A 26,324-nucleotide genomic window follows, 5' to 3' on the forward strand; every position below is an offset into this window, starting at 1 on the left:
AATTTACGCCGACCTGCCACCTCTCACGGAAGGACCACCTGCCTCCCGATGGGACAGCTCCGAGACGTGGTGTCTCCTCTCTCCAGATGCCCCGAGATGTGTGAGCCAAAGTGACCTCCCTCCAGACTCACGCCAGCCAGGTTCCTCCTGGCACATATAAGCAGGCCCGCAAAGTAAGCTCCTTGCTGCCATCTCTGGTTCATGCAGAGGTTGTGCCGGTGTGCACAGGGGGAGGTGTGGGTCGCAAGGACTGAGCGTCATGTCAATGTGTGTTATGCCCATGAGGAATAGCCATCGTCATTCCAAACAAGCCGCATCCTATGGCCAGATTCCTCCGTACACATACGTGGCTGGTTTGTGCAGACGCAGTTGAGTTTAGATTCCAAAGATACTGTAGAATGCCCATACACTTCTCTCCTCCACTTCCTTTGGGATCTCACTCTTTTGGCTTTAGATGTACCCAGACAACAAGGACCCCTGACTTCTGCCTACCGAAATCTCTCTCCTGAACCCAGCCCACTCATCGCACTGCCTGCGCCTCCCTCCCGTGGGGACGCCTGGCAGACATCTCACAATGCCCCCAGGCCCCGCCCCGCCCCTGCCCAAACCTATTCTATCCCCGCTCTCTCAGCAGGTGGCAGCTGTCTTTGAGGCTGCTCAGACCAAAGGGCTTGAAGTCATCCTTAATTTCTGCCTTTCTCTTGCAGGTGGAAAATCCGGCTGGCTCAACCTCTCCGCATCTTCAGAATCTGACCCCTTCTGGCCACCCCAGAGCCTCCCCCAGGTCTGAGCTGCCAGCCCCTCACATGGGGACATCTGCAACGCTCCCCAGGGTTCTCCCTGCCTTTGTGCAGGACCCCCGGCATCCAAAGGCTCCCCTTCCACTCTGCGGACGCTGCAGTGCTGAACATGGCCCTGGGCAGGTACCCAGAGTGACCCCATCTGGCCTCCTGCCGCTCTCCTGCACGGGCCCTCGCTGGTCCTGGACCGTGGCTGACACGGTGCTCCCCCTGGCCACAGCAGACTAAAGGACAGCCGCCTCCCCCTCCCCGGGCTCCCCTTGGCCCCTGAGTCGGTTCCACTTCTTTTTCTTTATGCCACTCATCACTCTCTAGAGTATGTTATGATTTATTCTATCATCTTGCTTACTGTTTATTTTCTCTCCCTTTCGAAAAATGAAAGATATTATTTAGTTTTTTTGTTTTTTTTGTTTTTTTTTTTTAAAGACATATATCTGCTAATTGGGAAATACTGGCCCAGGCCAATTATATCAGCTCTTAGCTAGAACCAAATGACTCCCCACGTGTTAATTGCAAGCTTCATCATCAGCGCACTTTACGCTCCTCAGCCTGTGGCACAGCCTGCCTTACTCGTGTCGTGGAAAACACATCAGATTAAAAAATACCATAGGATATAGCAACTAAGACAGTGAATTTCAAATATCTTGCCATGGAAGTGATAAGTGAGGTGACGCATATGTTAATTAGCTTAACTCGGTCATTCCACATTGTGTACTATATCAAAACAGCTCATTGTACTATGTAAATGTATATAATTACGATTTGTCAAATAGATAGTATTTAAAAAGTAAAAAATACCATAGGGATGCTTCTTTTATTCAGTGCAATGATGAATGTATCAGTTACTGTTGTAATTTCATGAATAGAATATTTTACAGGAGTATCTCTTTTAGACTGTTAATAGAAACAATTATTTTTTTTACCTATTTTCAGGCTTTAATAGAATACAGTCTGCAAATAAATCCATTTAAACCAAATTTGTTTGAAACAAAAGAAGATCTAGGCCATATTTTTCACAAAATAATTTTTAAATGTAGGAGCGTCCGTAACTTAATTACTAAAGCTTCTTGAAGGAATGGCATTAGTGTACTAAATGTCACATCAGTAGATACAATGTGGGCTGTGGCACACACAGATCGAATCACAATGGGAGGCTAGAAAGAAGTAGAAAGGGACAGCTATATATCTTCTGTGCTTCTTTTTAAATATCTATTTTTCATTTCAGAGTTTCTCATTCCCTTAGGTACAGTATGAACTTAAAAGCAACCTAGATTCTTCATAGGACTTTTAGAGTATATGATAGATCAATAATTTGTTGGTTTGTTTATGAAATATGCCAACTTACTAGGACAGAGTCATTTTTAAGAGGAAGCCAAGATCAATATATATGTGCATAGATTTATGGGTGTTTTTGTTACAATCAGAATAAGTCTGTTTAAAGAACTCGAAACGGCAAGCCTGGCTGTTTTTGCCGTGATCTATTGGCTCGCGGGTGCCACTTTAATTCCAGAGACTAAAAATATCACGTCTGAGACTTTTATTCTGATAAATTCTCCTTGAATATAATTAATTTTAACAGCCGGATTTTAAATTTTCAGACAAATAACAATTCAGCTGTAACTTAACAGCATAATCTCTAGGATTTGCTCCCTTTCTTAGGAGTATCAAATATTAGTTCATGCCAATGGATTTTAGAGTTATGGCCCTCTGCATTTTCATATTGCATTTTTCCCTTTACAGAATTAAAAAGAAGAAACAGAACTATGCACTTAAATATGCGTTCTGACTTAAATGTCAAGCCATAAATACGGGCCCATGCAACCCAGCATGGGTATCTTTCTTTGTATGGCTGCTTGGATGTTGGCCATGCCACCGTGAAAAACCTGGTTTGGGCAAAGACAGAAGACACAAATGAAATTCTGTTGATTAATTTCAGTGATACTTCCATTATGTTGATCTACTGAGTACAACTAGCCGGTCTACTCAACGCTGGATAATTAGCCCAACCAGATTGACTGGCACCAGGCAGTCCAGCTAGATTGGAGGCACAGGATGAGAAACACTGTGCTGCGGCCGCCTTTCTGTAAATCTGCGTTGTTAAAAAGCACAACTTCGGGGTGGGTCCAGCAGCACTTCTCTGTTCTCAAGCTACAGAAATGGGCGTGTGGTATTGATAGTTACCTGCACCTCTCTGGCTGTTTTAAAACATTTTCATCCCATACTCCTAACTGTGAGTCTCACTTACACGGTGACTATAATTAACTTCTCTCACATGTCCCTATTTTCAACTCCACGTAGGTTTTTGAAGAATAAGGTAAACACAGCTTCATGTAGCTTCTCTAGTGTTAACCACTAATCAAAGGATAATGGCTGTTGTCTCTAATGCCTGAGAACTACTAAGACTGATTAAACGTGTGAAGGCACACACAGAATATGGAATCAAAGTTATTTCAGCCCTGATGAGGATAAATAAGCAATCTCATTCTTTCTTTTCTTTCTTTTCATGCATCCTGATTTGATACAAGGCTGATTTTGCCCGTTAGACTGGCCGCTTGTTCCTAGGAGAACAGATTTGCTCCCTTTCCGGGTATGTGAGGAAAGGCATTTCTGGCTCTGGCACTGAGCCCCCGCCGTGCCTTCTGGGTGGAGGGTGTGATCTCTAATGACATCCTCACCTACCTGCACTTGTTCCTGCAAAGGCAACTGAGCTAAAAGAGTAACCTACTCACCTGCTGTCTGTTAAGCTCAGCTACCAATGTGCACGCATCACCAGTGAGCACATGCAACTACATTTCTCCTAAAAGCAGCGTGTTCCTGGCTTCCTCCTAATGTGAGCCCGACTCACCTCTGCCTCTGCGTCCTGGGATACTTCCCACCTGTGGAGCCTCCTCCCCTGGCCTGGACATGTCTCACCTGCCCCAGATCATGTGTGGCACTGCTCAGTTCAGAAGCACTGTTAAGTCCCAGACGTGGCTCAAGGTCTGTCTCCCTGACTGCCACGGGTAGCAGCGATCTCAGCCTTTCTAGCTACCTGGTGCACAGATTTTAGTGAAAACTGTTCCGAGATATTGCATTCTGCTTTGCACCATTGATTGAATCAGAAGCCCTTTAAAGAAAGAGCTCTATCCTGAGGATTAAGTTGGGAATCAAGATGTGAAAGAGAACAGGTTGCCTCCTTAAGAAAGTTTGCTGGGTGCATCAGACAAAATGGCCCTGGAGGAAAAGGCAAGTTTGCAGTAGAACAGTCACATCAGGATGTTTCTGGGGACCTTAGAGCAGGGGCAGGGGGGTGGAAGGGAAGACTACACAGACTGCAAAGAAAAAAAAAGAGCAGGTAGGACTATTACAAAAGTGTAGACTGTAAATACCTAACAGTCACACTAGTATTTAATATTATCCAAACTTGTAATAACCCCATTATATAAACAAGGGCAGAATCGTATATGCCATTATTGCACGTTACCCCCTGAGGGGTGTTTTTAGGAAAATGTCCACTATCTTGAGCCTTTTTTCCTCAAACCAAAGCTCAGCTGCACTGCAACTTCTGAGGAGAAGCACAAGTCGAGTCAGAAGTCACACTGGGGGGCGTTTTTTGTTCTGGACCAAACCTTAGTTTGGGGACTAGGGACCCAGGTGAGTTCTGCCTAGAGCAGGGAGCAGGATGGCGGGTCTGTCCCCACTGCTCAGCTCTCCAGCCACCGCCCCTCGTGACAACCAGCTGCCATTGAGCCCCTCGGTCCTCCCCCAGGGGGGAAATCGTGTGGCTGCTACCCAGCTTCTCAGAGCCACGCCTTCCGTAAGGCGTCCGTGTCAATGGCTGCTGACTCTTGTTTAAAAGGAACGTAAAGGTGGTGTAGTTATGCGATGCTAAAGGAACTAGGGCTGTCTAGAGAGGGACGGGGTTGTTAGTAGGGAGAGCCACAGCCCAGTCCCACGGTGCAGAGCAGGGCTGCACCACTGCAGGGAACAGGACCACAGCGGTGACCAGAGCAGCAACCTGCGATCCCAGCTGCACGCTTGCAGGGCTCTTAAAAGTAGTCACTGTTTTCTGCATTACTCCATTAAATCTTCCAAATGAGGTCAGCCCCACTGTTCCACCACTGAACTGATAAGCGACATCCGCAGGTCACCCAGCATTAGGAGAGCTAATGACTGAACCCAGGCACCCTGACGCTTGAGCCCCTCTTAACTGTTCTTTTTTTAAATCTATTTTATCCTTATTTTAGGAACTGGAAATTACCGGAGTACGTGGGTGACAAAAGGACACGATCGTGCTGCACACTGGGGACCTCTGCAATTAGGCCTCTCCACAGATGCTGCTGAGGTTCTGGTGCTGAAAGGGCGTCAGACAGTGCCTGCCCCCGGAGCATGCGCGGGCTGCAAGCCCAGGGGCCCAGCTCGCCAAATACCGGGAGGATGAGAAGGAACTGCCTGGGAACCTGCATATTTGCAGATGCGAGGGAAGATTTCACTTTGATTCTGTTCTGGAAGACAGGCTGGCAGGATCCAGCAACGCCATTATCATGTTAGCTCATAAGAGGAACTTAATATTCGCACCTCTCATTTGCTCCCCACTGAGAACACTGGTTTAAAATCTAATGCTGAGTTCAAATAAACCCACCCATTCTGTTGGTGCTTGTTTTAAATTGCGTTGCATAACTGGTACAACATGCGTAGGAAGGAGGGTTTAGTAGATTAGGGTGATAAAATTCAGTAGATTCCTCCCCCCCTTTGTTATATATAATATCTCAGATAAATAGTCAAAAAGTTTCCTCAAAGTTCTTAAAACAAAATACAGTCTTACTGTTTATTCCTACATGTTGTTTAGGAAAACCACTGTTTTTATCATTATTACTGCAAAATATTCTGGAATCTGGATTGGATCAGGTTTAAGAAACCATGCCGTGTTAGGACATCACTGACTGCCAAGGACAGTTCAAAGGCGGACACGTGTCTCTCACCTGCTCACTGCGACCTCAGACAGCAGATTACTTCTCGGTCACGTTCGAGCATTCCTGACCGCAGAGCTGGCCCACGTCCGTGTCCACACGGATACCAGGCAAACAATGGGAATATGTACACGTGCATATTTGCAGGTGTGAGCTGTAGCGGCTGCCTACCAAATACTAATGAAATCGGTCTTTTAAAAAACTGAAGTGGCAACTGCCCTTAAGCCTGTTACCTACACCACCACCATCTCAATAATGCAGAAGAAAGGATAATAGTTACAATGTTTGTATTGTCATGTTCCAAGCCCCTGGCTCTTTTAGAGCAATAACAGCAGACGCAATGTGTGTGTGTGTGTGTGTGTGTGTGTGTGTGTAGCATGCATATATGTGTATATAGGGGTGTGTGTATGAAGGCAACAATGAAAATGCGTCTACACTTTTAGACAGAATCACTATTTTGGAGACCATTTGACAGCAGGAAAGAGCCCACTGGAACGTGCCTGCTCTGGGTGCCAAGGAAAGAGCCACACGGCAGAGTGAGAACCACGCAGCAGCTCTGCGGGGCCACGTCCAGGCCAGGCGTGAGCTTCGAGATGCCACGACGATGGAAAAATGCAGGATGGAGTGACAGAAGTAGACATTGAAGGGGCTTCCTACCTTTGTGGGGATGGCAGGGAAATCGCACTTGACCCATGTGTATGTTCCTAACTGCCCAAACTGCCAAACCCTACCAGACACCATCCTTCAATGACACAGAGCAGTCTCCATGGGGAAATGCAGTCACTGATGTGGTGCCAGGAAAACGCAGCAAGAAGCCCAAGGTCATGTGCATATTAGGGTCCCTTATGCCAGACTCACATTTTTGAGCAACTTCTAGACTTCCCAGGGGCTTGTGTCAAAAGTTTGTGTCCATTAACCATCCTCACTGTATCCTGCTCCAATAGGTGCAAAAATATAAGTTAGGTAGAATGAACAATATTTGACAGCACAACAAAGTGACTGTGATCAGCAATAAGTTATGGAATACTTTAACTAAAAGAGTGTAATTGGAATGTTATTAACACACACAAAAAAGTGATAAAAGGCTGAGGCAATGGATGCCCCAATTACCCTGATTTGACTAACACACACTGTACGCCTGTATCAAAACATCACATGCACCCTATAAAGATACCCATAATAATTAAAAATTTTTAAATGCAAAAGAAAGTTTGAAAAACTATTATTTATTTTAATGCCTTTGTAGAGGGTTGTCTAGAAAGACATTATGAATGTTTGTCATTTAAGTATTACACATAAGAGTCTTCTCTATAGAATCTACCTGAGGGCTCCACAATTTAACACGTTGACTGCCACACTAGAAATTTTTTTTGCCTTGGTGTTTTATTACAAAAACAGAATAAAAACCTTGAAAACAAAACAATCCTTTGTAATTTAATGAAAAAAAAATTTTTTTAATTTTTATTGTTTTCTCGGCATGAGTTATATGCAACTTGAAAGCTGGTTCTCAGGGCTCCCAAAGTGAAGAGACACGTGAGTTAGTTACACATGTGAAAAAAACTAGTGTGAGTTACATACAACTCACATGGCCATTAGCATGTTAAATTGAAGAAAACCTCCTGCTTATATTAAAACAACAACAGAGAACTGCACGCTCAGCCCATCACATGCTTAGCAAGTGTCTCTGATCTGGCGACTCTTCGTGGAGCACATGGTTCTCATGAAAATGCACATGGAGACTTGCTTCCAGATCCCGAGAGGTGACATTGAGAGGTGACACAGGGTCACAGACAATCAGGTGGTGTGGGAGGAAGGGCATGCCCTTGTGGTTAGGAACTGGTCCTTGAAAAGAGACAGGCTTGTTCCTATTTTATTGCTCATATTTTATCCATGAACTTTATATTTTAGAACTCCTTTAGGTTGACAGAGAAATTAGAAGGACAGTCCAGAGAGTTCCTGCACCCACCACTCCCAGGTCACCTGTTACTAACATCCTTTGTTGGCGTGGTGCATTTGTTAAAATTAATGGGCTGATATTGGGACATTATCATCACCGATCGTTATTCTTCGTCTGCTCCAGGATGGCACTCGGGATGCCCCAGCACATTCCGGTGTGTCTCCTTAGGTCCCTCCTCAGCGTGAAACTTTCTGAGACTTTCTTTGCTTTTGATGCCCTTGGCAGTTTTGAGGGGCTCCGCTCAGCTGCTGTACAGAGGGTCCTTCGTTTGGGACTTGCCTGATGTTTTTCCCATGATTCAACTCTGATGATGTGTTTTTATAGAAGATCACAGAGATAAAGTGCCACCGTGCTCACAGCACAGCCGGGGCACTGCAGTGGGCAGAATAACGACCCGCAAGCAGGTGTCTCCAACTCCCGACACCCAGGCACACGCTCCTGACTGGCTTGCAGTAGGCTGTTAGCAGGTGTGACTGCGGCAGGGATCTAGAGATGAGAGCACCCTGGGTTTAGAGCAGGCCCTACATCCGAGGACTTGGGTCCTTAGAGGATGGAGACTTGACACGCAGAAATACTCGGGAAGACGGAGGCAGGCACTGCCGAGCGCGGCCCCTGACACCTTGGTCCCGACTTCCGGCCTTCAAACTATGCCAGATAAATTTCGTTTGTTTCACGCGGCCTGATTTGCGGTCGTGTGTGGAGGCAGCCCTTGGGGACCGAGCAGGCGTCGGCTAGGGACGTGACTTACCACCACTGCGGTGGCCCTTGGTCACCCAGCTGGGGGAGGGCTTGTCAGGTTTCCCTGCTGTCACTCTGTGACGGTGACACCGTTGCTGTGTTGCACACTAACCTCACCGCGCCCGGTCACCGCACACACTTCAGGAACGGGAACTGTGTACCGCCTCCCCATAGGCAGGTCAGATACACAACTATTTGGAATTCTTCTGCCTGGGAGATCGGCCCGGTCTCTCCATGTATTAATATTTACTTGTTCAATATGCATTTATATTATTATAGCCTCATGGATATTTAATAACTGTTCTGCATTGTAATCCAACACGACATTATTCATTTCCTTGGTAAATTGTTTCAGGTTTGGCCGTGGAGAGTTCTGTCAACCTGTTCCTGTGTCTCTTTGACAGACTCTCATCATTTCCGTTTTTTGGTTTGGGTTTGCATTTTTGTTTTTGAACACTTTCTTAATCTCTGGCACTGTCTGATGCCCCAGGCTCATCTTGTATATTGACCGCTCCAGCCCTGGAACCTGCCATTTCTCCGAGGAGTCCTGGTTCCTTTTTTGGGGAATGGTATCAGAGGCCAAGCTGTGGATGCCGCCTGGGCTCACGGCTCCTGGGTCAGGCTTGCTTTTCGATTTGCTGTTTACTGCCAGTTTGTCCTCAAGTGTGTTACTTAACCTCTTAATCTTTATTTTATCTATTTTTTTTAAAATTAACGTTGTAAGATATGATACAACAAGAATAATTCTTAACCAATCTTGATCTAATGCACTAGCAAAAGGAACCCACCCCCACCCTCCATTACTCCTTTAAACCACAACACAAAGGAAAGATTTGGTTAAGGCAAGTCATTTTTTTGAAGATCCCATAAAATGAAATATCCAAGCAACTCACATGGAGCAAAGAAACCACAAAAACTGAAAGTGCTCAATATTCAAATTACTTTACAAACTTCCTGTAATATTTCACTCTCTTATGAAAAGTACGCACGCAGAAGTCATGGACGGAACCTTATGTGTACAAATTTCAATCAGCAACAGGCCCATTTCAAAGAAATGGTTTCTCCCATTTCCAAAAGATTGATAAATAAGTGGACAGATTTCATTTAACAGGTGGCTCCCAAGGGGCTTTTGCCAGAAGCCAGTTACCAGCAGACACTGGAATGCTTTCTGTGTTTCAGTAACTTGCATGCTGGCTAGGGGGGTACTGAGTGGTTATACCCCAGCACGGGAGGCTCAGGTTGACAATCCCATGCCTTAACTAACTCTTGATTAGCCGACGAGTTAACTGGCCAAGGGGGGGTTACCACTTCTGTTTCTTGAAACTGATGTGAGGACAAATCCTGAAAGGCAGAAAGAGTCTAGAAATGTTCCTTCACTACATTCTAAGTGTGTCTGCTAATTGAAAGTGCACAAATTTTGGCGAGGCATTATAAACAATCAATGGCAAACAAGGCATTACAAACAAACAAACAAGGCATTACAAACAAAGGAGATCCCTAATCTCCTTTAGTCTAGTTTTGTTATCTATATAAAGGATAATATAATGCTCAATTTATATGGCAAGGATTAAAACTTAAGAATTAATTGTAGCAAAAATGTTTGCAAAAGAGCACCCAATAAATACGGCTATAGCCACCTGCATTTTTTTACATTAACAAACATGCGAATAGCGGATCAGGCAAGGCAGACAGCACCCAGAAGGTGGAGAAGAGGCGTGGGGGGCACTTCAGACAGAAGGACCCATGTGGCTCTGTTGGTGTAAAATAAAAACATTGTGCAAGTCAGAACTTTGCATCTGGCAGGAGTTGGTCTGCATGACATCCAGGTGCTTCTCAGCCCTCAACACAGAGAGTCCAAGCCTTCTCGCTGGACTGGGTGAAAGTCGGGGTGCACGGGGGCCATCCACACCCAGGGTCCCTCGCCCACCGTCAGTGCAGCTGAGATGGGAACCAGGGCTGGCTCCAGGTCCTGAGGGTTCGCCCTGACGGCTGTGTGTGACAATGGAGCTCTTGGACGCACAGGAAGTGACTGTCTTGGTGGATGGGGCATGGACAGTCAGGAGGAGGGCGTGTGGCTGCTGCAGAGTTTTGGTGCCCGCGTGGCTGGGGCTCTCCGGCAGGGTGGCGGCGTGGAGGGCTCTTTCTGGAGAGGTGTGGATGTACCTGCAAGAAACAGGCAGGGGCTGGTTTTCAAACATTAAAGAAATCAGTGCACACTTGATCCAACGCCTACCTTTCTGGTACACACGAACGCTTGAGGTGCCGCAGATGTGGTTCTCTGGAAGTCTCGAGGGCGTAGGAGGGAAGGGGCCAGTGGGCACGTCATCAATCACCTCCTTGTTTCGTTCTAAGGAAACATTCGAAGACCTCGGCAGATGGGCACTGCAGATGCTCTCCAAGGAGGCAATAAATAGGTGCCTGTCAGACCATGCTAACAGCAAGTTTGCTAGCACCGGGGCAACAGAATACCGCAAACTGGCTGCTTCAAACCGCAGGTATTTCTGCCCCACAGCTCCGGAGGCTGCAACTCGGAGATCCAGGGTGCAGTAGGGCTGGTGTTTTCTGAAGCTGCAGGGCACACCTGCTCCAGGCCTCTCTCCAGCTTCTGGGGTTCCATGTCAGTACCTGGCGTTCCCTGAGGTGTGGAAATATCACTCCAATCTCTGCCTTCCTGTTCATACGGGGTACTCCCTGTGTTCATGTCTACCTCTGAATTTCCTTTCTGCAAGTACATCATTCCTGTTGATGAGAGTCCACCTTGATGACCTCATCATAACTTGATTATCTCTTTAAACTCGTGACCTGCACCTAAGGTGGCTCTGGGGGTCTGGGGGCTAGGACATCAGCATCGGAATCCGGGGTGGGTAGGGAATGCAGTTCCACCTACACCAGGGAGCAGAGTTAGAATCCTACACCCAGTATAAATAAATAATAACAGTAAGTTAGCTCTTACTTTATTTAAAACATGTGAAAGTTACTTGCAAAGAAAACTCTTAGAGGAGTAGTTCTAATTTTAGTTATATCCTTTAAAATGATATTGCTCTCTTATCGCCTATTATAAAATCATTGAAACAGCTTTTTAAATATTAATCAAAGAATAACAACACTTAAATTTGTCATTGTCATTCAGAATGTGCCCGGAGCATTTTGAAATTGTTTTGTGCGGTCTTTTCAATCATGAGGGGTGAGTATATTTTTGATGTGACATTGTCAGTGTACACAGAAAATAAAGCCTCATCTAGAATACGTTTCGCTTTAGTTGGAAGTTGAAGGAATAGGGTTTAGTCTGATGTCAAAGTAATTTTGCACAGCTCTTTCACTCTACGGCTATGAATTGAAGCATGTTTATTTTGGATGACTTCAAAATCATCATTTTTATTTAACACATTCGTGATAAGAAAAGGCCTATTTCATAAGGCAGGAGAACAAAGGAACGTTGTAAAAATAAACTTTTAAAAATGGATCTATTTTTCCTCCCAAAGAGAAACTATTCTACATCCACCAGTGGGTGTCATTTGGAGCAACTGTTCACAAATTGTTCTGGGACGTGTGTTGGTCCCCGAGGTCCCTGTAGGTGACCCTCGGGCTAATCTCATGTAGTATTGATGCTTATAATATGAAAATGTCTATATTTTAGTTTCCAGAATGGATGGTTTATGAATAATGTATAACATTTAATAAAACCAGACATTGCCTCATTAATGTCTCATCAAAAGTAGAAGGGATCTCTCCCTTCTATCTGGCATTTTTGGGTCATGTACTGGATACGATTGGGTAAGTAGATACACATTCTTTTGCCCTACTAAACACATTTATAATCCAGCGAATCTGAGAGGTAATTTTTAAGGAGGTTTTAATCACTAATCAGATTTAACTCAAAACAAGAACCTCATGCTTTGCGGAGAGTGTTTTTGTTTGCTTGAAAGGCTTATGAAGAAGATGAGGTTCATTTGGTTACATTTTATATCTGTGCCTCTCCCTAGCAAGGGTTAGAGGTACGCCCTTCCCCTCCACAATGCTCACCACTTCCCTCAGATGTGGGTCTACCTCCGCACCCCCGAATCCCTGCTGAACACCACCACCCTTTGAGCACCATAGTTTTAATCAGATATAAAATGTAACCACATTGTCAAAAAAAACAAAACAAAACACGTTTATCGGGTGTCAGGCAGGTGGGAGGGGGGATGGGTATATACTCACCTAATGAGTGAGATGTGCACCAACTGGGGCATGGACATGCTTAAAGCTCTCACTCGAGGGGGGAGGGGAGGCAGGAGCAATATATGTAACCTGAACAACATTTGTACCCCCATAATATGGTGAAAAAAAAAGAAGAAGATGAGGTCCAGAGTTAAGAGGGGATTTCTGCAAAGGGCACACAGAAATCAGGATGAAGATTCCTTAACGCCCATTTGTTACATCGGGGGTAACTGCAACATTGGTTTTGAGGACAGTGATCATTTGGATGAACAGATCGTACCGGATGGAAACCTCCACTGCCCCGTGGCCCTGAGGTCTCAGTCCACACTCGGGTCGCCAGTGACCTAAGAAAAGGATGATTCCCATCGCTCACTCTCTCTGTTACCCGGTAAATTATTTCTATTCCCAACAATGTTCAATGCTGTAGTGAACTCCTGACTTCTCTAAATGGTGATGGTCAGTAGTTTTATCTAATCTTGGTGTTGTATTCCTGCAGAATTCACACTATCTGAATATTTTTCACTGACTTTTAAAAGCCGTGATCACTTGGCCTTTTCCCAAGCTGGCATGCTTTTCTTTTTAGACCTAAATATGTCTTTTATTTCTCATGAAAAATGATCTGCTTTTAGCCATTTTCCACTCTCCTTCTCTTTCTTCTTTCTGCGTTTGCTGTAGGACATGGTGGGGGGCAGGGGGAAAGAGATTGGTGGGGGCTGGGGGGCCTGGGAGGGGGAGGGGTGAGGCCCTGTCTCTGCTGGGGCAGGGGGCGGCTGGGGAGCCCGCCTTAAGGAAATACTTCTCCTGGAGATAAGGAGCACGATTACCTGAGTCAAAGTAGCCGACCAGGAATGATAGAAACTGGAGTCTGGCCTATGTGAATAGTGAGTTCCCTAGGCTGCCGGGAACCCCTGAGGGTCTTTACAACCGCACCCCATTTACAGTCTCGCCTGAGACAACCTGTTGAATCCATGGACTCATCCTGCAGAACGTTGCTCTCCCTCTGCCCACTGCCGCCCTCTGCATAAAGCCCCAGACCCCACCCGCGACCCACCACTGCCTTTGATGCTCCAATCCTGCCAGTCTCGCCTGCATCAGCCGTCTTCATTCCCCAGCCCTGAACTCAAGCTTCCCGTGGACATCCCCCTCGTGTCTGGACCTCACGTCCACCCCTCTCCTCTGCCCACGTCACCGTCTCTGCCCCCTGCGCTAAGGCCAGCAAGGTCTCCCTCTAACTCTAGGATGACAGTCCGCGCATGGTCTGTGGGGTTTCTCCGGGGCAGTCCCCACCTGGTACTTGTCACAGGACCTCGTAATCGCCCGGTGGGTTGTCTCTCCCCAGAGAGACGCAGAGTGTGCACACGCAGAAGGTGCTCCGAAGGTCGGCTGGCTGACCCAGGGCAGGAGCTGTAGGGGAGGCAGGCAGCGGGCAGGTAGAGCGCGTTCGGCGCGGGGTGAGAGGTCCGGATGACCTGCAGGGGGTGTTGTTTGCATTCCACCTGTTCTGCACCTGGTGCTGCGGTGAAGAGAACAGCACCTCACTCTCCTTCCAGAAACCTGTGCTGTCAGAGAAATTATAAACTTTACCCTAATCGCACAATCTTAGAGACACTGATATTTAAATTTACTTGGTTTTAAAAATCAGGGCAATGGTATCATTCCACATTTTATTAACAGAATTACTCTGATAATGAGGTAGAGAGAGAAACGAACTGGGGTTAGGGTAACTATGACTAAAGAGAGTGAGAAAAATTATAAATTGGTTCCAATAGTCCTGCAAGTGCTAACTAGCAAGGTGGAAGTAGGATGGGGAGGAAAATATATTGGTCAACAAAAGGTCTTAACATTTACATGAAAAACTCATAATTAAGCCCCTTATTACATGTTCTAGGGACCCTATTTTTCCAGGTACATTTTTGGGTTTATAATGAAAATCACAAGGACATAGTCTGCTTAGCTAGATGACATCAATTCCCTTAATTAAGGTATATTTTTACTACAGTTATTTTTACTCTCTCCTAATTTGCTGATTCTCTGATCTCCTACTCCAATTTCTTTCTGGCTCTTTCTCTCCCTTTGCATTTTTTTCCACCAAATTCTATTTGTGAATCAATTTGTCCATAAGAATACAGCAGCCCTTGCAAAAATGTATCCAGTACACAAAGAACGGAGAGTACAAGCAAGTAAATCAGAGGTGATCCAATTAGTGATTTTTTTTTTCTAGGACAGGAATACTGAGTCTTCATTTACAGTGGGAAAAATAGCGAGCACCAAAATAAAAATTAAAAGTTCAGTATCCTTTTTAAAGAAAAGTGCAGATGCATTTAGAAAGTTATTCTTTAATCAGCTAACAGAGAAGTGCTTGGGACCAGTTGTTTACTGAGGAAGATATTTATAGCAGGTTTAACACTGAAGATTCCAAAATCCTTTGATCAGTTACCAAATCTATTGAGCAGAGCAAAGGTGGCATCACCAAAACAGTGACGCCCTCATGACCATAGTGGAGGAGATGACAATAGAGAGGGTCTCGTTTGATCTTGCTCCAGGATCCACCATCCTTGGAATCTGGATCGCTGAGAAGGACCCTGAGTTGTAAAGAGGGAGCAGCTCTCTGCCCCTCTCCAGACTGTCCGAGGACCACGAGTCATTTATCTGTTAATCACAATACGGAGCCTCAGCGAGCTGAAGCCATGGAGTCTCCTCTCCACTGTAACGTCTCACCAAGGGGGTTCCTACCACCTCCGCTGCTGACAACCCACCTGGAGATCCACCAAACTCCAGCACATCCTCCACACATGGTCTGTGCAAAGGATGCTCAAGGTTGGGTGGAAAATATTATTTTTTTCTTAAGTTGGCCCTAGACAGGGATGATTAAATGATTAAGAGAAGCACCCTAGTAAACTGAGTTGCTCATTGATTGACTCCAGTCATCTATGAGTTGAGGCAGAACAAAGTTGGAAACAGGATTCTTTAGTAACGTGTTACATGGGATGAATGAGTCAAAACTTTGAAAGAACCCACGGCCACTGTGCCATGACTGGTAAACCAGGAAGAATTGTGACTTTTCCTTGCTCCCTGCCCAACATCAATTTTTGCAGGTAAATGGGCATGTTTTTGGTTTAGCACAGCGATTTACACGAAATGCATGAAACGCTCTAGGGTGCCAGGTAGGACCTAGCATGTAGGTGACATTACTGATTTGTTGTTCTTGCTGTGACATGAGGATGGGTGAGCCCTTGAAGTCTGTGATGGTGAGGAAAGCAGGGTCCCATATTTCAAGCAGAGAATCCAAAGAAGAAGTCAACAATAATCTCATAGTCCTGGAGAAGAGTTTCACAAAATAATCAAAGAGTGCACGTGTGTAAGAACCTGGATGGCCTTATGGTAGTATCTGGATAGAAACGGAGCATAATATGCTCGTGGTGAATACTCCTCCATCAAAGCTGACTTCATTTATGATTTATCTTACCTTAAAAAAAAAAAACAACTTTCTGAGTGAGTAGATTTTGGCATAAATTTATGCCAAAGTAAAGGCAAAAGTATCTATTAAGATCTGTAACTTTATTTGCAACATGCAGAGATTAAGGTTATAAACTATGGTTAAAACTGAAATTGCAATTTTGGTCATGGATTTGATATTAATTTCACACTTTCTTATTCTCATATTCAGTAAGAAACTTGCCCTTAAATTTAGAAGGATGTGAGATAAATATTCACTTTCCTTTTTGGGTGCATCATCCTTTTTAAAATTTTGTTTTTCTTTGTTCCTAGTAGCACAAGTAGCTACAGAAATACTAACTTGCTGCACACCAGAGATGGTTGTCTGGAGGTAAAAGAATTTGGTACTCAAGTGTGTGTGTGAAACACCTGGGTGTGGTAGCACACACCTGAGTCCCAGCTACTCAGGAGGCTGAGGCAGGAGGATCGCTTGAGCCCAGCAGTTGGAGGCTGCAGTGAGCTATGAGGGCTCCACGGCAGTCCAACCTGGGAGACAGAGTGAGACTCCATCTCTTAAAAAAGATAACTTATAAATATGCACAACAAGACAGCCTCGTGAAACAGTTTGGAGAAGAGCGAGATGACATCAACTTGGGGATGTGAGGATTACATTCAGACATAGTTGAGATGAGTAGGAAGAAGGGCGTCGGGCTGCCGGGTGGGGCGGGAGCCCCCAGAAGCCTGGTGGGCGCTGAGAATGGATTCCAGCGTGGCCCCCTCACACCCCTGGCAAATCGCTACTGAATTTTGGCAGGAAGCCTTCAATCCTTGACACACAGACCCCTTGAGTGCCTCATTCACGGCGGTTGTCTTCCCCCAGAGTAACTGACTCGAGAGAGATGGAGGCCAAAGCCACAATATCTTACGTGACCTGTCCTCAGAGGCCGCTGTGTTGCGTCTTCAGTTTGCCGTCAGATTCCTTGAACACTCACAGGACAGCTGTATCCTGTCCCTGACACAGGGCTCCAGCACCTGGGCAGAGCCCCAGACCCAGCCCAGCTCCCCACGGCACACCTCCACGCCGATGCCCCCTGCTCTCTCAGTCACGGGTCGTGGGTGGAGGTGACGTCCCACCTAAGCTCATCCGCCATTGCTGACAGAGGGATTCCTTCACTCCATGTCTCCTGAGAATCGAGTTGGAAGTAAAACACCAGGCGCTACATTTCACACGACACAATTTATTTCGTGGTGCAAGGACTTCATCAATTACGGGGGCCACGAATTTACGCCCAAAGGGGAAGAAAATGAGCCACTGAGGGGGTATTCGTGCCAAGTCTCCCCATTTTGTTTTCAAGCCCATCCAGCTTCCTCCTCAGCTCCTTCTTTCTTGACCCAACCGGGGCTTCCTTTGTCTGCTTAAAGCTTTCTTGTTACAGATGGTTATAATGGGCTGACATCAAAAATTCCATTTTTCCTTGTCTACTAGGAGATTTTTTTAAATTGAACATCATTTACCTCATGCCTTTCCAAAAGGCAAAACTGCCTGATTATTAGGATGGTGGCCCAAAAAGGAAAGGATAAGATTATTCCAAACCTTCTAGCCCCCGTTTTGCTCATCACAGCCCTAGGAAAATCCTCCGTGGGTTTGGGGCACTCTTCCTGGCCAGGGGCCGTGATGGGTTCGTGAGCAGACCCGCGCCGACACCAGCTGGGACTCCGGCTTGCTTCCCTGACACTCTGCGCCCGTTCACGCTACTTCTGTGAAGTTGCCCGTTATGTCTAAATCTAAGGGGAAATCTCGCCCGCATAACTCCCTCTCGGCAACAGAGACCAGATCTTAGCACTTCTTCAAGTTACACAGTGAGGACCATTTAAGGAGACATTTAAGGTTGATTTTAACCAGAACAATATATATATATATATATATATATATATATATATATATATATATATATATATGTTTAGTGTATAAATGTATATGTACTAGTACATACATGTAGACACATGTGTGTGTGTTTATATATTAATACATAATTTCTTTTCTCTCTCTGAACTGACAACATTATCATGGTGACTCTGTTTCTGTTTATTCCCTGAATACTTAAACCATCGACAGAGGGTACTTGCAGCCCCCGGTGGCAACCTGCTTCATCTCTGCCCGTATTTAAGTCTCTCCGCATCGATCGCTGCCCTGGGCAAAAGGCTGAGCTTCCCTCCATCTCACGGTTGCCAGGAGTCCTGTAAATTTCATGGAATTCCCCCCCCCCCTTAGGGGAAAACATTAAAGTCATTCACTCTATTTATTTTACTTTTGTGGAGGCACACGAAGAGTTAAACATCAGACAACTTCAGAAAGTCAATTAAAAAGGGATAGTGTGGCTTAATCACAGGGCTTTTCCTATCTATTTTTTCCAGTAGTTACTTTAGAACTGCTAACTTGAAATCACAGTCCTGTGCTGTCTTCAGAAGTTCACTCAATCAAAAGCCAAGTGCTGAGTAATCAAAGATCTTAAATAACTGGAAGTTCTAACCCTAACCACAAGAGGATTAAAAATCCAGTAGCCAGAACTCAGGCCTTCGATCCAGCAAGCACCAGTGCATAATGAGAAATCCCCAAAGCCCCAGATCTCAGCCGTGTCCTTGCCCAGCATAGAACTAAGTGGAAACCTCTTTAATTCCTTAAGAGATCCTATCTGCCTGATGGAAATAGATATTGGCTTCTGTGTAGCATGATTAGAAGAATGGAAGAGGATTAGCAAAGATGCAAGGCAAAGGGCTGAGCAGGCTCATTTACATGCTGACGGGCGAGGTTCGCAGAAAAGAGTAACCCAAGGCAAAACCGCGCCTGAATTAAAGCAGCACTTATTTACTCGAGTTTTAGAGAGATTAAGATCCATTTATTTTGCCATATCCAATTTTTTAAATCTATTAAGGGCTTTGATGCTTACTTATTTTATTTTCTGTAACAAACAGTCGAGCCGTTTGGAGAGATGTTTATTTTCATTCAAAACAACCTGTCAACAGATTGGAACTGAAATGTAAGTGGTTGTAACAGTATTATTCCCTTTCTATGTGTTGGGATGAATGAAAATTATTTCTATTTATTTAGACTATGAATATTTGAAAGCCACGGATTCTTTAACACAATGTCCTTGCTTACTGCTATATGATGTGATATATATACCTACGCACACATGGTTATATACATATATTCAAATGTATGTTAAATATATATAGGGTAGTATAGCAATATTTGCCATTAGATAATTTGTTGATTTTTAAAATTTTTGTATGGTTACAAGTATTTTACATATTTATGGGGTACATGTATTTGTTCCATGCTTAGAATAGAATTCTAAAATACTATATCTTGAATAAGTCTTCATATTTTCTATCATATCAGTGTAAAATTTATGTGTATTTGTACATTTAGCATTGAAATTGGAAATATCATGCCGAAATTAAAATTTTATAACATATTTCTCACATCCAGTGCTTCCATAATTTGTTCCCTTTGAAAAGTTTTTAAACAGTGCCAATTATGTCAATAAATGGAAAATGCAACATCACATTGAACAAATATCTCCTAGCTGAAATGTCACTAAAGTTCTTGAAATTATTACACAAGCAAAATGCTCATGCACTTGGAATTTTTTTCAACTCAATCTTTGTAAAAATAATGTTGATTTTCTACTCAGATTTTGCCTCTAAATTTAGGGTGTTTCAATACAACATAAGTAGATCATCATATATGAAGGTTTTGAAATCTGCTTAAATACAATGTAAGACTGTCTATGGCAAAATTTAAAACACGGGATGCTTACATTAGGAAAAATTGAAACACGATCGCAACAAAGCAACACCAAAGCCATGGCAGTGAAATAAGTCTGACAGTTTTGCACTGGAATAAGGTTTAACATGATCAGAAAATATTTCAAAGAGGGATATCGATTTTAGTCAGTATGTATAAATTCAAAGTTGTTCTACAATTGATATAAACATACATAATCAAGTGAATTTACATAAAACTCTGTAACAACTTTATTGCAATATAATTGACATCTCATAAAGTACACACACTAAACAATGTATGTGACCAGTTAGCATGCAAGCTTGTCTGTGAATATAATGAGAATATATTAAGTACATCCTTCACACGTATTCCCATACCCCTTTGCCTTCCCTCCCATCTTCTCCTCCCTTCCACCTGCCCTTCCCCAGGCTGCCAGGGTGTGCTTTCCGCCACTGGGGATGACTTCCCATTTCCTAGGACTTCATGGAATCGTGGAATCCTCCAGTATGTACTGCTTTTCACTGGCTTTTTTCACTCAGTGTAGTAGTTATTTTAAGATTCTTTTATGGTATCAAGTATGTCAATAGCTGATTTATTTTTACTGCTGAGTAGTACAATTTGTTTATCCACTTACCTTTTGATGAAAATTCAGGTTATTTCCAGGTGTTGGCTATTTAAAATGAAGATACTATGAACATTTATGTACAGTTTCTTGTGCGGATATCTGTAACAGTTACTATTGGGTGAATGCCTATTAAAAGAGTGACTGGATCGTACGGTAGGTGTATGTTTAGCTATGTTTGACTATAAATCCACATATAAACAGACACGCACATGTCAAACCCATGTTGTTCTTCTCTATAGATGAGTTGAATCTCTGTTTGTGTCTACTATTTGATGCATCTTTCCTTTACAATGTATTCTTTGGTGTCCAAATATTTGAGGATATTCCAGAGAACGTTCCATTATTAATCTCTAATTTAATGTCCTCATGGTAAGATATATAATGTTGTATGACTTGAAAACTTTAAAATGTATTTAGATTTATTTTATATACCAGAGTGTAATCTGTAATGGTAAATGTTCTGTGCCCGCTAGCCCATAATGTCTGTTCTACGATTGTTGAGTTGCGCAGCCATCCCCAGCGTTTTGGGCACCAGGGTCCAGTTTCATGAAAGACAATTTTTCGACAGACTTGAGGGGATTTGGGGTGGGGGGAGGTGGAGCTCAGGCAGTGATGTGAGTTATGGGGAGTGGCGGTAAATGCAAATGTAGCTTTGCTAGCTCGCTCACTGCTCACCTCCCGCTGTGTGAGGCTGGGTTCCTAAGTTTAATGGAAGACATTGTTTCCATAGATGGGTGGGTGAGGTACTGGACCACAGCCCGGGGGTCAGGGACCACAGTTGTAGAGTGTTCCAAAAATTAAATGTAACAATAGTGTGTTTCAAATCATCTATATATTTGCTACTTTTCTATGTTTTATCAAATGTTGAAGAAAGGATATTGAAGCCTCTGAATATAACTATTTATTTGTCTGCTTCTTCTTGATGTTTCTCAAGATGTTGCTTCACGTTCACTGGATGGTCAGGCCACCTTGCAAGAGAAGATATAACATGAGTGTGGCCACGGTCGAAAGTCAGGTAAGTACCACCCAGAAAACAGATCCATGTGTGATCCCAGGTCACTGAGAACAGACAGCATGCACATCAGGCTTAAGGGGTACACGGTGTTTACTTGTAGGAAGAAAAGAGAAAAAAGCGCATAAGATTTAGCCCTTTGCAATGTATAAGCCCTCCACGGCTAGTGGATCTTTTCCACAGTCAATATGGGCAACGTGGCTACACGTACCCCACTTCATGCTGAAGTAGAAGGACCCCTCATTGCTGCCCCCTGTGGTCTAAAAGGCAAAAATTTGGGGTGTGCCTGAAAGCTACTGACACATGTCTAGGTAAGCAGTTCCAGGAAAAGTTTACATATGCCCACGACAGCATGAACAAGGATGGACTGAGTGTGCTCTGAGTTCATTTTATGGAATTCGGTTTATGAGCTTGCCAACACAATCTATGCAGAACACAAGGTTCTCCTTGAGAACACAGAGCTGGTGCTGGCCTGCTCTTGGACCCTGTACTCACACTTCATATTTTATGATGCTGTTATTAGGAGAGCAAATATTTAGAATTTTTTTATGTCTTGATGAGTTGGCTCCTTTGCCTTTATGAAATGTCCTCATTTTACCCTGGTAATATTGTTTAGCTTTGAAACCTACATTAAGCTAATATCGTCAAATCAGTTCTTTCTGTTAGTGCTAACATGAAATTATTTTCTATCTTCTTACTTTTCACCTATTTGTGCCTTTATTTTTCCAGTCTTACTGGGGTATAATGGACAATAAATTATATACATTTAAAATGAGCAATATTATACTTTGATATACATATACAGTATTAAATGACTACCACAATAAGCTTAATTAACATATTTAATGTTCTTCTCTTGCAGGCTGCATATATTTGAGTTTTGCCTTTTCATCCAATATGACAATCTTTGCCTTTTAGTAGAAGGTTTAGACCATTTATATTTAATGTAATTATTGATATAGTTAGGTTTAAATTTACTATCTGCTGTTTGCTTTCTATTTGATTCCTCTTTTTTTGTTATTTTTTTTATTTTCCTCCTGTTTTGAATTATTGAGCATGATTTATGATTTCATTTACCTTTATGTTCACTTACTAGCAAAAATATGTTCTTGTTTGTAATGTTAGTGGTTACCTTAGATATTGTAGTGTAAATCTTAACTTATCACAGTCTATCTTCAAGTGATGCTGTGTGACTCCATATAGACTATAACAATGATACAAAAGCAAACTTTATTTTTCTCCTAGTCGCCTTAATGTTATTTCTGTCACATATTTCAATTTTCATATGTTATAAACCCCACCCAGCATTATTATTATTATTATTTAAACAATTAAATTGAATAAAAAGAAAGAAAAATCCAAGTGCTCACAATTTCCAGTGTTTTTTATTTTTTTGTATGAACTTATATTTTACTAGATGTCCTATCTAGGCTTTCTTTGGCCTGAAGGACTTCCTTGAACATTTCTTGTAGACATATCTGCAGGAAATAACCCCCTTCACCCCTTGTATGTTTTTAAAAAGTCTTTATTTCCACTTTTTATATAACATTTTTCCTTTCAGCACTTTAAATGTGTTTCTTCACTGCTTTCTTGCTGTCATTGTTTCTGATGAGAAACCTGCTCTCATCCTCTCTGTTCCTGTGTGTGTAACAAGTTATTTTTTGCCCTCCCCTCACTTTCTGCTTTTAAGATTTTCTCTTTATCACTAGCTTGAAGCAAATTGATTATGATGTGCCTTGGTGCAGTTTTCCCCATGTTTCTTTTGCTGGGCATTCACCAAAATTCTTGTATTTGTTGGTTTATAGTGTGTATTGAATTTTTCAAAATAGCCATTATTTCTTTAATTGCCTGTTTTGTCCTCCCCTTTGAGGACACAAATCACACACATTCCAAGCCACCCAATATTGACACTTCACTGACTCACGGTTCATTTTTTCATGATTCTCGTTTTTCTCTGTTTTGGTTTTGGTAGTTTCTATTGCTTTTTCCCTTTGAGTTTATCTTAGATGAAATTCGATTTATTATTATTAACTACAGTCTGCTTTATCTAGATTATCTCACTTCTATCTAATGTCCTTCCTCTGCTCCAGGGTCCTATCCAAGATCCCTGTTGCATTTAATCCTCGTGTCTTCATAGGCTTTTCCTGACTGTGACGGTTTGTCAGATTTTCCCTGCTTTTTGTGATCCTGACAGTTTTGAGTAATTATGGTCAGGTATTTTGTAGAAAGACCCTCAAATATAATTTTGCTTATGTTTTTCTCACGATTTGGCCAGGGCTATGTGTTTCAAGGAAGTAAACTACCCAGGCAAATGCCATTTTCATCTCATGACATTAAGATGATTCATCCCTGTTGACAATAGTGACCACCTGGTGGAGTGAATGCATGTCAGGTTTTCCATGGCCAAGTTCCTACCACAGTCCACAATGAAGAGTGGGTAGGAGAGAAGGGACACGAACTATTCGGAATTCTTTTGCATAAGATATTTCTCTTTTTGCCACCACTTATTTATATATTAAATCATTTATTTGTATCTCTGTGTATTCATGGGTATTTATTCTGTACTTTGGAGAATAATGCAATAATACTGTATCTTCTTAATAAATCCACAATTTTTATTTGTCAGTTATATCCATATAAGGCTAAGGAGGAACAAAAGAGGTAAGGAGGAAGGTAATGATTCCAGGTTTGGCCGCTAGGAGTTCTGTCCATGGGCTCCTGGCTTTTGTGTCTCTCTGGTACATGGTCATCATTTCCTTGAGAAATTCTTTTCTTTCTCTCACTACCAGGTGCTCTAAAGGCATCGTGGTGAGATGAATTACGGCTCCCCAAATATGCCCACATTCTAATCCCTGGAAAACATGAAAGTTATTTCGCATGACAAAAGAAAATATTCAGGTGTGATTAAGGTGAGGGTTTTATAATGGAGAGATTATCTAGGGTTATCTGGGTACACCAGAAATGTAATAACAAATGCTCCTTGCAGGAGGAGGCAGAGGGAGATTTGACTATGGAAGAAAAGGATACAATGTAGCAATGGAAGTAGAGATTCAGGTGATGCAGCCACAACTAAAGAGTTCCAGCCACCTCAACAAGCCAGGAGAGGCAAGGGTAAGATTCACCCTTCTCGCATTCAGAAAGAACCAGCCATGCCAACGCCTTGACTTTAGCCCAGTGAGACCCCATTTCAGAAGTCGGACCTCCTGAACTGTAAGAGAATAAATATATGCTATTTTAAGCCTCTAAGTTTGAGGATGTTTGTTACAGTAGCCATATAATAGTAAATCAGTGCCTTCACCTTGTGTATTATATATTCAACTGCTGCATTGAATATTGTATATTCAATTGCCCTAGAATCAGCAATTACTCAAATGAGCTCCAGGTATATATCAGAGAAGGGTATTTGGAACCAAGATCTGGACACTTAGTTGTGTCCGTTGCTCCAGGAGTGCCATTGCTTCTACATCCTCTTAACTAACAGAGCGAGAGGATGCATGTGCACATGCTAACCTACGTCTATGCAGGTATCCGTAAATGCTAGTACCAGTATAGGTCACCAGCGGTATCATGGTGTGTCCACATGAGTGAATACTGATGTCTCCAGCTCTCGTCCATTTCCACAGGGACCACTCTCCCAGCTCCCTCGGTTCTCTGTCGCCCCCCATTCTAGCAGGGAAGATCTGGGCACTCACCACCCACCAGCACTCAGTTGGCCGTTCAGTTCCCGTACGTGTGCACCTATCATACGCCAGTATTAAAGTTGTCAGCCCGCACCGTGTGTAAAACAACTTCATTAACCAAACTAGGTAGCTTCTGCAGTTTCTTTTTCTTTTAGTCTTACAGACTCAGTTCCACATCAGTGAAGTCAGCACCATTTTCCCTGACCTCCTTCAGCAAAGCTTTCTTAAATTTGTATTTATATAAGATTTTTATTTGTATGCATTTATAGAGTATCAATGTAATTTTGTTACATGCATAGCGTGTGTACTGGTGAATTCAGGCCTTTTAGGGTGTCCGCCACCCAGATGACACACATTGCACCACTTACGTGATTTCCCGTCATCCACCCCTTCCCACACCCTCACCCGTTGTGTATCATTCCACACGCTGCATCCGTGTGTACGCGTAATTTAGCTCCCGATTACAGGTGAGAAGGTGCAGTGTTTGTCTTTCTGTGTCTGGCTTGTCTCACTTAAGATAATCCACCTTGCTGCAACATACATGATTTCACTCTTTTCTATTTTTAACTTATTATTTTTTGAATTTCAGAGTTTTGTGGGGGTGCACACGTTCTGTTAACATAATTTGCTTTTGTGCAGTTTGAGTCAAAGTTCTAAGTGTGTCCTTCACTCCTCGGTTAGTGAGCATTGTACCCATTAAGTGTGAATTCACCCAACCCCCCTCCCCCCTCCCACCTGCTTTATGGCTGGATATCACTCCGTTGTGTAAAATGCCGCATTTCCGTTATCCAGGTATCTGGTGACGGACACTTAGGGTGGCTCCACATCTGTGTTGTGTGGGGAGATAGTGCTGTGATAAGCAAACAGGTGCAGGTGTCTTTTTGATGGGTGACTTCTTTTCCTTTGGGTAGATGACCAGCAGTGGGATTGCTGGATTGAGTGTTGGTTTTATTTGTAATTTCTTGAGAAATCTCCATACTCTTTTGCATAGAGGTTGTACTAAGTTCCATTCCCGCCAACAGTGCATAAAAATTTCCTTTTCTCTGCATATTCACCAGTATTTGTCATTTATTTATTGTTTTAGAGACAAAGTCTGCTTCTGTCACCCAGGTTGAAGTGCAGGGTTGTGATCACA

This window comes from Microcebus murinus, chromosome 11, assembly GCF_040939455.1.
Source record: "Microcebus murinus isolate Inina chromosome 11, M.murinus_Inina_mat1.0, whole genome shotgun sequence".
NCBI classification, from domain to species: domain Eukaryota; kingdom Metazoa; phylum Chordata; class Mammalia; order Primates; family Cheirogaleidae; genus Microcebus; species Microcebus murinus.